Below are 11,526 nucleotides of genomic sequence, written 5' to 3' on the forward strand. Positions count from 1 at the left end.
GGGTTGGCTGGGCTTGGAGGCAGAAGATCCCCTCACATCTCTCAGGAGAGCAGGGAGTCCATGCTGCTTTTGGGGAGACCCCCTTGGAGGGATTTCCTGACAGAGCAGATTCCTGACCTCTGTGGGTCACCCTGCCGCCTCCACTCACCACCACAGGTCCGGGGCCACATCAAAAGCCTTTGTCCCTACAAATTTAAGCCAACAGATTCTTAAGGGCTGCCTGGTCTGGGAGCAGCCCCATCAAACAAGGGCAGCAGCTTAAAAAAAGGAATAAAAAGCACACATATGGGGCTGGCTGGTGGCATAGTGATTAAGTTTGCACACTCCACTTTGGTGACCCGGGTTCCACGAGTTCTGATCCGGGGTGCAGACCTACATACCACTCATCAAGCCATGCTGTGGTGGCATCCCACATACAAAATAGAGGAAGATTGGCATGGATGTTAGCTCAGTGACAATCTTCCTCAAGCAAAAAAAGAGGAAGATTGACAATAGATGTTAGCTCAGGGCCAATCTTCCTCACCAAAATAAATAAATAAATAAAAAATAAAAATAAATAAAAAGCACATGTGTCTTTACATCCTTTACAACCTTCTTTTAAGTTTCTGTGTCTCTGATCTCCAGATTGAAAAAAAAAAACTCACTGAAGTATTTTTTTAAAACCTGAAAATAGAGAAATATGAAGGAAGTGTAGGAAAAACAAACTAAAACAAACCCAAACAAAAAGGCGCAGACCAGGAGGCAGGAGAGTGGGTTCAGGTCCGGACTCTGCAGCTCGTCATCCATCTCACCTGACTTGAGTCCCTTTCCCTGGCCAGGCTTCAGATTCTGCATTTTTGAAACAAGAGGATTGAGCCAATTTGTCTCAAAGTCTTTCCAGCTCTGATCTGTAGCCTTTGCATTTCTATTTTTGGTAGCAGCATGAGAAAATGCCTTTATTCTTCCCTTGGTTCTTAGCACAGAGAAGAAGGAGTAATGGAGCTGAGCATTCCTCGGGCTGGTGAGGAGCCACAGACGGACCCTTCCTCACAGTTAGGCTCTGGGACATTTGAAAGTATCCCACCATCAAAAAGACTTTCTTTCTTACATTTCCCATCTTCTCAGGGCCAAGCTGATTCCTTTACGAGGAGCCCCATTTTGTGGTATCAGAAGCCAAAGTTTGCTTCCTACAAAACTCAGCTCCTTTGCTTTCACTGGCCCTACCACAATGCAGCCATTGTCATAGAGCTAACAATGACAAGGATGCTGAGGCTGCTGGGAGTGGGCATCTCTTGAGTGCGTGTCTCTATGTGTCAGATGTTATTCTAAGAGCTTTGCGTTTATTGACCTATTTAATCCCGTGTGGATATCATTATTATCCCCATTGTACAGATGAGGACATATTCACATGGAGAGGGTAAGTGACCAACCCTCTGTGCTGGCCTTGAGGAAGGTGCATGCATTGAGAATCAGACGTTTGTAGGTTTGAGCCCTGTATCCCTGAGTCTCATTTCCCCAGCCAGCCACTCAGGGCTCTCCAGGATTAAATGAGACAGTCTTTGTGACAAGTACTTTGCAAACTGTAATGTACCATCCACATGCGGACAGAAACCAATGTGGAGCCAGGGCAGATGGGATTAATCTGGCCAGAGCTGGCTGAGGCTGCTGAGCAGGACAGCTGGAATCTCAGAAAGGCTGGAGAGGAGGGGACCTGGGGTGGGGGGGGGGGGGGAGTTCTCACAGGCGGAGCCGAGGCCATTCTGCCCCAAGACTCCTTCCTTCTCGTGGGATGTATTCGACACTTGGCCGGGCTCCTGGCAGCAAGCGTGGGCCAGGCGCGGTGTGGATGCTTCCTGGGGCCGGTGGCCATTCTCCTGGTAGCTCAGCAGACAGAACCAGGCATGGGGTCGATCTGCTTTCTTATTACCCATGAGATCAAGTCCGGCTGCCTTAGCTGCCATGCAAGCCCTCCCAGCCGGCCCTGCCTTAGGAATCTGGTCATTTTCCTGCTACTCCCCACGTGGCACCTCTCTGCTCCCGTGGCCACTCTCCTTGGCGTTCCCTGCTGACAAGGAGCAGTTGTCACTTTGGAGCCTTTGCTGATGCTGGTCCCTTCCTGAAATACTGGCTGATCTCTACCCACCGCCAATGACAGCTAAAGTTTCGTCTCCTTTCAAGGCCTTTCCTGCAGGCCTTTCCCTCTTATATGAGCTCTTAGAGCCCTTATCTCCATTACACTGGGTTACTTAGCCATCTGGATATGGCTTTTCTGGAAGGCAAGGGACTAGACCATGACTCAGCCTTTTAAAAAAAATACCGCCAAGCTCTGCATTTTGGGCTTTTCTCATAGTGGGTGCCTGGACATTGTTTGTAGGAAGAAAGGAATGATTTGGACCCCTTTGGCTTTTCCTCCTGGGTGCTGTCTGTGGGCACGCTGGTTAAGTGTTTGTCTCCATGGTTGGCTGTACTCTGGGTCTAGGAAAGCACTGTGAGTGACTAGAAAGGGCTCAGTGCTCAGTGCTTACAAAGAACGTTTGCTGCTGCACCAAAGCCCTCTTAATGCTAAGCAATGAGCAACTCCCTCGGTGGGGGGGGGGGGGGGGGAGGGGGGGGGAACGGGGGGGGAGGGAGTCTTCAGCTGCTTGACCAGGTGAGAAATCTTTATATACGTGCTTTCCAGGCCAACACCACTTGTAATAACTCTTGGAAGAGAGAATTTTAAAGAAGTCAGTACATCCTGAAAATGTATCTCTTAGTGAGTCTCTGTATATGCGGTCAAGACTGGCTGCATAATTTGCAGGGCCCCTTGTTCAAAAATTAAGAATTTCAGGATGGCGACAAGCAGAGCGTTAAACTAAATGTGGGCCTTTCTGAGTGCTGGGGGGGGGGGGTGTGGGTGGGTGGGGGTGGTGGAGGGGGGCTGTGTGGCCACACAGGTTGAATGCTCATGAAGCTGACTCTGCAATACTTCTCTGCTGTGTGTGTTGGCTGTTGCTGCTCTCATGGTGGCATCGATGGTGATGGTGTTGCTGTGTGTTAATTTCTTCTTTTTACTTGGCACAGTTTCCATTAGATAATGATGTTAAGTATCTACCCTTGTGTCAGTGCTGTTTAAAACACCATGGGGTGGTGGTTTTTACAAAATCAGTAGAAGATATGGGTTCTCCTTTGAGAGATGCTTGCAATATTATTAAAAAGACAAGAGATATATGTGTTCAGTTACCATTTATCATCGTCAGATGAAGAAGTGGAGGCTCAGAAAGGCTAAACGATTTTCCAAAAGTCATAAAGCTACTCCAGGGCTCAAGAGCTTTCTACGTGGCCTGGCCCACGAAACACTTAAGGAATGGTTCACTTGGTGTGCAGTGCTCAGAGCTGGAGGAGGTCAGAGAGCAGAGGCAACTAATCAGGGCCGTGGACTAGTCACGATGGCCGACCTGGAGGAGGAAGGGTTCAGGCTGGGGCGGAGAGTGGGGAAGGGAGCCTGGGAGGGAGCTCTCTGCAGGCTCCATCAGGAGGCGGTCTGGGAGGTCAGAGACCTCTCCCAGATGCTCTCTCTCCTCCTTAGCCCGTACCCGTGCTCATTCCTTTCCCTCTAAACAAAGTAACTGTTCTCCAGGACCAGCTCCCTCTTGATTCTAGTTTAGTGGTTTTCAAACTTTTTGGACCACAATCCATGGCAAGATATACATTTTCTGTTGTGGCCCAGTACACACATATGTGTATGTGTGTGAGTGCATGGGTGTTGCGTGTTTACTTACCTTTACCACGTCTGACGCAATCTGATGTTTTCTATTATATTCTATTATGTAATTAAACATTTAGAAAATGACACACCAAATTGAAGTATAATCCCCATAAGAAAAACTGCTTTACCTGCAGCTATTAGACAGGAAGAATTCTTCTGCACAAAGCTCACATGGAAGGAGGGCTATGTCTTTGGCTCTGGGAGACTGTGGAACTCTCTCTCTCTCCTTCTGGATGCCTACAGATCATCCCATCCTGCTGGCACGCCCCCTGGGATCTTAGCCCCTCCCACCATGGGTTTAATTACATTTTTATGCATTCACATCTCTCCCCAATAGGAGGGATTGCAAAATTCCTTGCAGAGAAAACACACTCCTAGGAGGATATACAACAACTCATAGAAGGCAATAAGAACTTAGTGAGCCCATTTTCCTTTTAAAGCGTTGCTGGTTAAAAAGGCCTCTTGGTGGGGCTGGCATTTGATTGCTCCCCTGAGCAAGCTCTTGGAATTCCATTCTTGGCTCTTCCTTGTCTTGACATTTCTCTTCCGACTCAGCCTTGCTTTCCAGCCTCAGGTACTTCTGGGGCTTACACTGTCTTGCTTTTTCTTGAGAGATGCCAAGTGGGATGGTGGTGAGTCTGACAAGACCCACCAACTTGGCCTTGCCTGTCCCCTGAGCCAGACAACAGAAACCCTCCAATACAATCTGCCCCACTGCTGCCCCGCTGTGCATGGAGAACACTGGGCTCAGTGTCAGAGAATCTGGCTCCAGGAGTCCCCTTGCCCCGATGAATGACTTTGGGGAAATGGCTTAGCCTCTTGGAACCTCATTTCTCTTGATGTGAGTCCTCCTGGGCCTGTTGGTATGGTCCCATTAACGAACATGAGGAAACTTGAACAGTATGGCAGTTTAGTAAGACCCACCTACATTTACCCGTTACTTACATGTAACTACGTATGCACAGCAGCACCTTCCCCTTTTAACAACTGTCTGAACTGTTTCATAACCAATCCCAATTTACTGAGGAAACTGAGGTTTGGTTATCCCAAATTACTGAGCTGATAAGTGGTAGAGTTTGAATTCAAACTCAAGTTTCCTTCTTCCAAAGTCTATATTCTTATTATCATCATCATTATTTAATGTAATTATAGCAGCCTATTAAGTTAATGATTATTTTCTCCAGTCCAGGGGCACTCTTAAGGGAGTGAATTTCTGTTGATGTGGGGAGGGTTGACTCATGGTTAGGGGAGGCAGGAGTAGGAAAATTGAGGGAGAGGAAAGGAAGGGAAAGGGTGTGAGAGAAGGGCTAAGTCTAGAATCATGTGAGGCTCACTGTGGAAGGATTCCTGGTCGTTTCCCTGCTGCTTCAGCTCCTTGGGTCTCTGGGCAGCCATTGGCTGCGCCACTGGTGATTTTAATCAACAAACCAGTGAACCAACATTTACTTGGGGATTTAGAGGCTGACGCAGAAGACTCGTTGTTGGATGGCACTTTGCACTGGGCTCATTTTCTATGGCCACACAATCCCAGACTGCCAGCCTCGAGTTTGGAATTGGAGAGGTGGGTGATGTTCTCCGGAGAGTTTGTGAGCACCGGGTGGTTCTCATCACTTTGTCGTGTCAATGTAGAAGGGAGAGAGTGGTGTCAGAGTTTGGGTGCGACCATCTTCTCTCATGACTCAGCCTCCCTATGAAGGTTGCAGTCAAGCGTGACTTCATTTTCGGTCTTTAAACCTGGTCTTTAAAAAGTGCTTGGACATTCTTTGCTTGAATGAGTCCTCCCAGCAATCCTATGTGGTGGGTTCTAGCACTGACCTACTTTATAGATGAGGAAACTTGGGCTCAAAGAGAACTGTGACAGCCCAGCGGCGTGCATCTAAGTCTTCCGATGTCAGAGCCCACCACGGTCTTTCTAGTTTTCTGCAGGTGCCTCAGCTCTTGAAGAAAGGACCAGATAAAAGTAAAATGTGAATTACCCAAGCAGTCATGTATTGCTGTGGGCCCCTACAGAGGACCTCAAGTCCTGAGACGCTCAGCTCCTTGGGGATGGTCTGTGTTGAAGCTTTTGGTTTCCTGTTCTCAGTTATTTCCTCTGGAGGATTGCTTTCCAACAGGTGTAACACAGTGATCTGCATAGGCATTATTAAAAACTTTAAAACTAATACGTGGTCTGTAAAAGGAAACTAAATCATTTAGGAGTCTCCTGTTCCCCAGCCCGTCTTTAGGGGTGGCTATGGTTAGTAGCTCTGTGTGTATCTTCCAGACGTTTTAAGCATGGATATGCTGTATCTATATGAGTGTGCAATAGATAAAGTGCTTGAAGCCTGAGCAGGATCATACTATGCATATAATACTGCAACTTGCTTTTTCATTGAAGAACATTTTATGGACATGCATTCATGTTAGTATCCACAGTCCTCCCTATTCTTTCTAATGCATGCATAGTATTAATATTTCATTTTATGGATGAACCAGTTTCTTTAACCTATTACCTGTTGATGGATACCTAGGTTGATTCCAGCTTTCTTCCATTACAAACAGTGCTTCAGTGAGCATCCTTGTAGAGTTGGATAAATTCGTATAAATGAAATTTCTGGCATGCAGGATTGGTGCATTTAAAGTTTTGATTGATATTGCCACATTGCTCTCTGAAGAGGTTGTCCCCATTTACAACATCAATCTAAACATTGTTTTTTTGCAAGTGTTCGGTAAATGCTGTGGAAATTGGCCCCAGCAGTTTATTCAATTATTATTGTGGTTCAACTCTCCATTCTACTCAGGGGTGATTTCACCACATTCTGGGGAGTGTGATTTAAATCCTATGTCTACCCTGATTGGCTGGGGGATTGTGGGAAGTTTGCTTGACTTCTCTGAGCCATGATTTCCTGATGTCATGAGTGTTTGTCAAGCCTGTTGCCTAGTGCCTGGCACACAGTGGGTGCTCAGTCAATGCATACTGTCATTATCTACAAGAGCGGTCAGCTCCTGCCATGTGGCCCTAATGAGAGAGGATTGCTTGGTTTGCCAAAGGGCTCAGACAGACAACTGAGGCACAGGTTGTCAATGGTCTCTCTGATTATGTAGTGGCAGAATAAAAGTTCTTAATTTAGTAACTCTAAGTCCCTTCGGGACAGTGGCTTTGTTTTCTATGTGTTTGTAACTCTCCTAAGTGCTGAGCCCAATGCCTGGGATGTGGCAGGAGTGGTTAGATGTTTGGGGTGGAAGGAGAGCCAGGATTTTGATGGGGGAACATGTGTACCAGGATGAGACACAATGGAGGCAGAGCATCATGTTTTAGAATCAATATCCATTAGGAGACATAAATTGTGCTTCTCACTTTTTCCTGTTTAGAGAATTTCAGAAAGAAGCTCCAATGGGACTTAGGGGAAGGGGAAAAAAACCCAAACCAGTGTAGGCCCAGAAATCCTTTTAGAACCTGTCTTTGGGACTTGGTTGTGAAGCTGGGAGGAAGGAATGTGGGTGCTGTGTGGGGAGAGATGTTGGTAATTTACATGCAGGGTGGAGTGGGGGCTTGTTGACCCCACTGGCACCCTTGCCTCTCTGGATGTGGTATTTTGAGCTCCCCTCTCCACTGGGCTGCGGCCTTACTCTCTCTGTGACTTCCACCTAGTCTTCTGGTCTTTTCTCCCTCTGTTTTTGGAACGGGCCTTGTCCTTTATTCCCCACAACAATCATCCTCCCCCATTACCTGCCCGCTCCAAAGCCATCTGGTGTCAAGAACTCTGTCTGAAAGGTTTGATCCCTGAGGTCTAGGGCTGTCACTTATATGTCAGGGCTGGCTGCATGGACAGGTGTGGGTGGGGAGGAAGCAGGGCCGTGCCCTGGAGCTGGGAGTGAGTTTGGGGTAAGGGATAACCTGGGTTTGACCGGGGACTTCTCACCGTATCACTTCTCTCTGTGCCTCTGCCTTCTCCTGTTAGATGCAGTTACACTTGCCCTGGCCTCGTCACGAGGGAGCTCCAAGCACGGCTCAGAAGCTTGATACGAAAGCAAGAGACATCACAGGGAGGAAATTCCTCTGTCAGTAATTCCAGAAGGTGGTGTTGCATTCATGTCTCTCAAGGGTCCTCCAGGATTGAGAAGATGAGCCAAATGAATAATATTCTGTGCAGAGGTTGGAGCCTCCTGCCTGTCTGTGCCTAGTTTATTCAGAGGGCTAAGTCTGAGTTCTTTCTCTGCCCTCCCTAGCTGCCTGGTCTTCAGCAAGTTACTACTTAACCTCTCTGGGCCAGAGTTTCCTCATGTATAAAATGGACATAACACTGGCACCTCATTAGGTTGTGAGAGGACTCAATATTATTATTATCTTTGGCTGCACATGAAAACCCCACTTCAAGGCAGATGGACATTACTTGGTCTTCAGTGAAGTAGGCTATAGGCTATAATATGCTACAGACGATGCCATATACTATGCTATGTACGCTATATGCTGTAGACGATGTGATATGCTCTGGTATGCTATAGACTCCATGGAAACCCCTCTGCTTGCAGTGGGGAAGCTTCAGGAAAGGAAAGGTCTCTTTGGATGGCAGTAGGGTTTTTCCAAATTATATTCCATCTGTTGCAGTCCATTCGATGGCATCAATACCCCATTTGGTGAGCTTTCATTGAGCACTTAGTGTGCCGAGTCGGGAAATCCAATGGCTTTCTCTGGCACAGCCTGAATCCTAGAGAAAAACAAAGACAGAAGAGGTAAATCAGAATCAAGCCCTTGCTGAAGAGCTTCGGAAGAAGAGAGTCATGACCTCTGAGCCCTGGCTTCTAACTCAGCCCCCGTCTGGGCATGGACCAAAGGCCTGGGTCCAGAGTGGAAAGAGAAGCCTGGTCTCTAAGCAACATGTTCATGTTGGTTTGGCTTTGAGATGAAAGTGAGGACATGGTTTCCACTCCTGGGCAGCTGGGCCCTGGACATTTGAGAGAGATGAGGTTAATTGTTCCATTCTTGAACTTGGCTTGGGCCATTTTATTCCCACCTCAACTCCATTAAAAAAAAGAGACAGGCTTATACATGTGTTAAACCCACATGCAGAAATCCAGAGAAAAACAGATGAGCAAATGTACTAACCAGGTTCTATCAGCAGGTCTGCTGTGAAGGAGTGAAGACCCCTGCGGCTTGAATGTTGGTGTCAGCACAACATGGATTGAATTTTGGTCCCAGCAGTAAAAAGCACGTGTGAAATTCAAATACAGAATTTCCAACCCTTGAGCACTTCCTGAGAGTCTCCATGGCTTTAATAAGGGAAGGGCATCTCTTTGATGGCAAATGATGATCCTTCACCGTGCAAGCACAAATTGGATCACAATTAATGAATTTGATCTATGTTCCGCCTTGCCATGGGTGGGAGCTGGCATTTAGTTTCTATTTATCTACATCTTCATAACTTTATATTCCCCTCTGCAAGGGGGCATGCTGCCTCATGCAAATGAAAGGTTATATATTTGTAAGTACTTCTGTAGCTTAGCGACCAGTTTGGAGCAGATCATTTCTCTCTCCCTCCTTCTCTACCTCCTTTCCTCCCTCCCTGCTTCTAGTACCCTTTTGCAAATTCTGAAACATATGATGGCTTCCTAGAGCCACTCAACATTGCTCTAAGTGCCAGAGCCCCTGGTATAAGGTGGAGAGGAGAAACATGTTGCTCAACTTGGTCCAAGTGTGCTTTCTCAGCATTCTTTATTCTTGGTCTCTCCTTTCTCAGCATCTTTCTTCTTTGTCTCCTTTCCTTATGGGGGAACCCATGGGGATGGTGGTAGTTGAACTGATGCCTAAAGAGGATATTGTGAACACATACTAAGTCTTTCTGCTCCTGAAGGAGCTAGGAGAACTGCTGTATAACCTGGTTCCTGTCCCTCCTTTATTCAGCAAATATTTACCGAGGGTTCACCGTGGCCAGTCACTACCTTCAGCACCAGGAATAGGAGGACCAATAAGATACAGTCCCCGCCTGTAGGAGTTTTTGCACCTGGCCCCATTTATCATTCTTCATCCTTTCCCCATCCTTTGCCAGTGTGGTCCACTTTCTCTCTCCCCAAGCTCACAAGGACTTTGAGGCATCCCAAATGATTCACTCATTTCCAGGATGGGCCTAGATGCTCCTGCACAGCCTTCTTTGGACATAGCCAAAGCCACGAATCTGTACCGGGGAGAGTACATTGCCTTCTAGACAGATTGCTATGGACTGAATGTGTCTCTTCAAAACTCATATGTTGAAATCTTAACCACCAAGGTTAGGAGGTGGGGCCTTTGGGAGAACATTAGGACATGAGGGCACCTCCTGATTGAGATTAGTGCCCTTATACAAGAGACCCCTTCCACCAGGTAATGACACAGTGAGAAGACAGTGGTCTGTCTGTGAACCTGGTAGTGAGCCCTCACCAGGCACTGAATCTGTCAGCACCTTGATCTTGGACTTTCCAGCCTCCAAAACTGCGAGAAATAAATTTCTGCTCTTTATAAACCACCCAGTCCATGGTATTCTGTTACAGCAGCCTGAAAGGACTAAGACACAGATGTAAGGTGGAGATAATGGGCAGAGAAGTTTCCCGAGGGTACCAAGTTAACAGTGGCCGCACACGAGTATTGATTTCCAGTCCAGGTGGCAACGAAGAGTCAGGGGCCCCCACATTACTCTCCTCCAGGGGGCACGATTCACAGCATTGTCTGTGTAGACGGCTCCCTTGGTTTCGGAAGAGCACAGATGGGTGGATTTTCTCCACCCACAGGAGGTCTCAAAGCCAACACCACTCAGCTATTCAGGCAGACAGGGAATTAGCCTCAGAGGGGAAAACTGGCCAGAAGTAAGGATTTCTACCTCAGATCACTGCATAGGGAGTAGTTATGAAGTTCCCCTCAGTCATGGAGCGCTTGGACTTCAGCAGGTGGCCTGGCCATACGAGCTTGGTGCCTGGGCCTGGAGTGAGGCCGAGCCTGCAGCAGGAGCTCAGGGGCCTTACCTGTGGGACCTGGGGCCAGACATCTCATTGTTTGGGATCACTGGGGGCAGGAGCTGAAACTGTGAGGCATTGCTAGAGTCGAAGTCTGACGTCCTTCTGATAGAGGCAGGCAAGGAGGCCGGGGGGCGTGCAGTTCGCAGGCCGGGAACTCACCGTGATTGCACTCAAATAGGCTGGGCGAATTTCTCCTCCGGAGCAGGCCTCTGTTGCCCATTTCCTATGATTGCCAAATTACCAACACACAAGTTGTCTCACAGGCCACTCGGGAGGCCCCTCTGCTCCCAGTCCCTTATGGGCATCACTCACTGTGGAGAACCAGGATGAGGAAGGTGGACTCCTGGTCACGCTGGCACACGTCACCGCCGGGGCGGGGTCGAGGGAGGCTGCTGCAGACGCTTCAGCCACCAGTCCTTGCGCTCTCCTTGGGCTGTGGGAATCGCTCGCTCGCTTCTCACCGCGTGGGGCGTGTGACAGGCTGGGGAAGACGCAGACGGCGGGGGCGGGGGTGGCAGGCAGGGATGGGAGGGGCGAGGGCCCTGTCTGGCGGCTGTGACAGGCCCGGTACCTGCCTGCCGGCCTCACCGACAGGCTGCCTGTTAATTGGGGAGGCGCGGAGGGAGCGCGGGGGATCTGCCGGCTCTGAGCTCCAGGCGGCTCGCAGCCCTCATCACAGGGGGTCTCTGCTCAGCCGCCTGTCACCCGCCTCCGACAAGCAGGACCTGGCCCTGGGCTTCGTGTTTGGACTTTTTACTTTTTATTTTTTTCCCCCAAGAAAGGAAGGGTGGGAGAAAGCAGCCTGTAATTGGGCTTTGGAAGGTTATCGCTTG

The 11,526-nt window shown here is 48.5% G+C and overlaps 1 long non-coding RNA gene across 1 annotated transcript; it reads right to left on the minus strand.

Moving 5' to 3' along the window:
• Window positions 1-3,001: 3,001 nt before the first annotated feature.
• Window positions 3,002-11,526, minus strand: LOC139080057 (uncharacterized). The gene is made up of 3 exons (XR_011534185.1): window positions 10,853-11,526; window positions 7,630-8,415; window positions 3,002-5,856 (listed from the first exon to the last, which is right to left on the minus strand). It is a non-coding gene; the product is annotated as an uncharacterized lncRNA (long non-coding RNA).

This window comes from Equus przewalskii, chromosome 28, assembly GCF_037783145.1.
Source record: "Equus przewalskii isolate Varuska chromosome 28, EquPr2, whole genome shotgun sequence".
Lineage (NCBI taxonomy): Eukaryota > Metazoa > Chordata > Mammalia > Perissodactyla > Equidae > Equus > Equus przewalskii.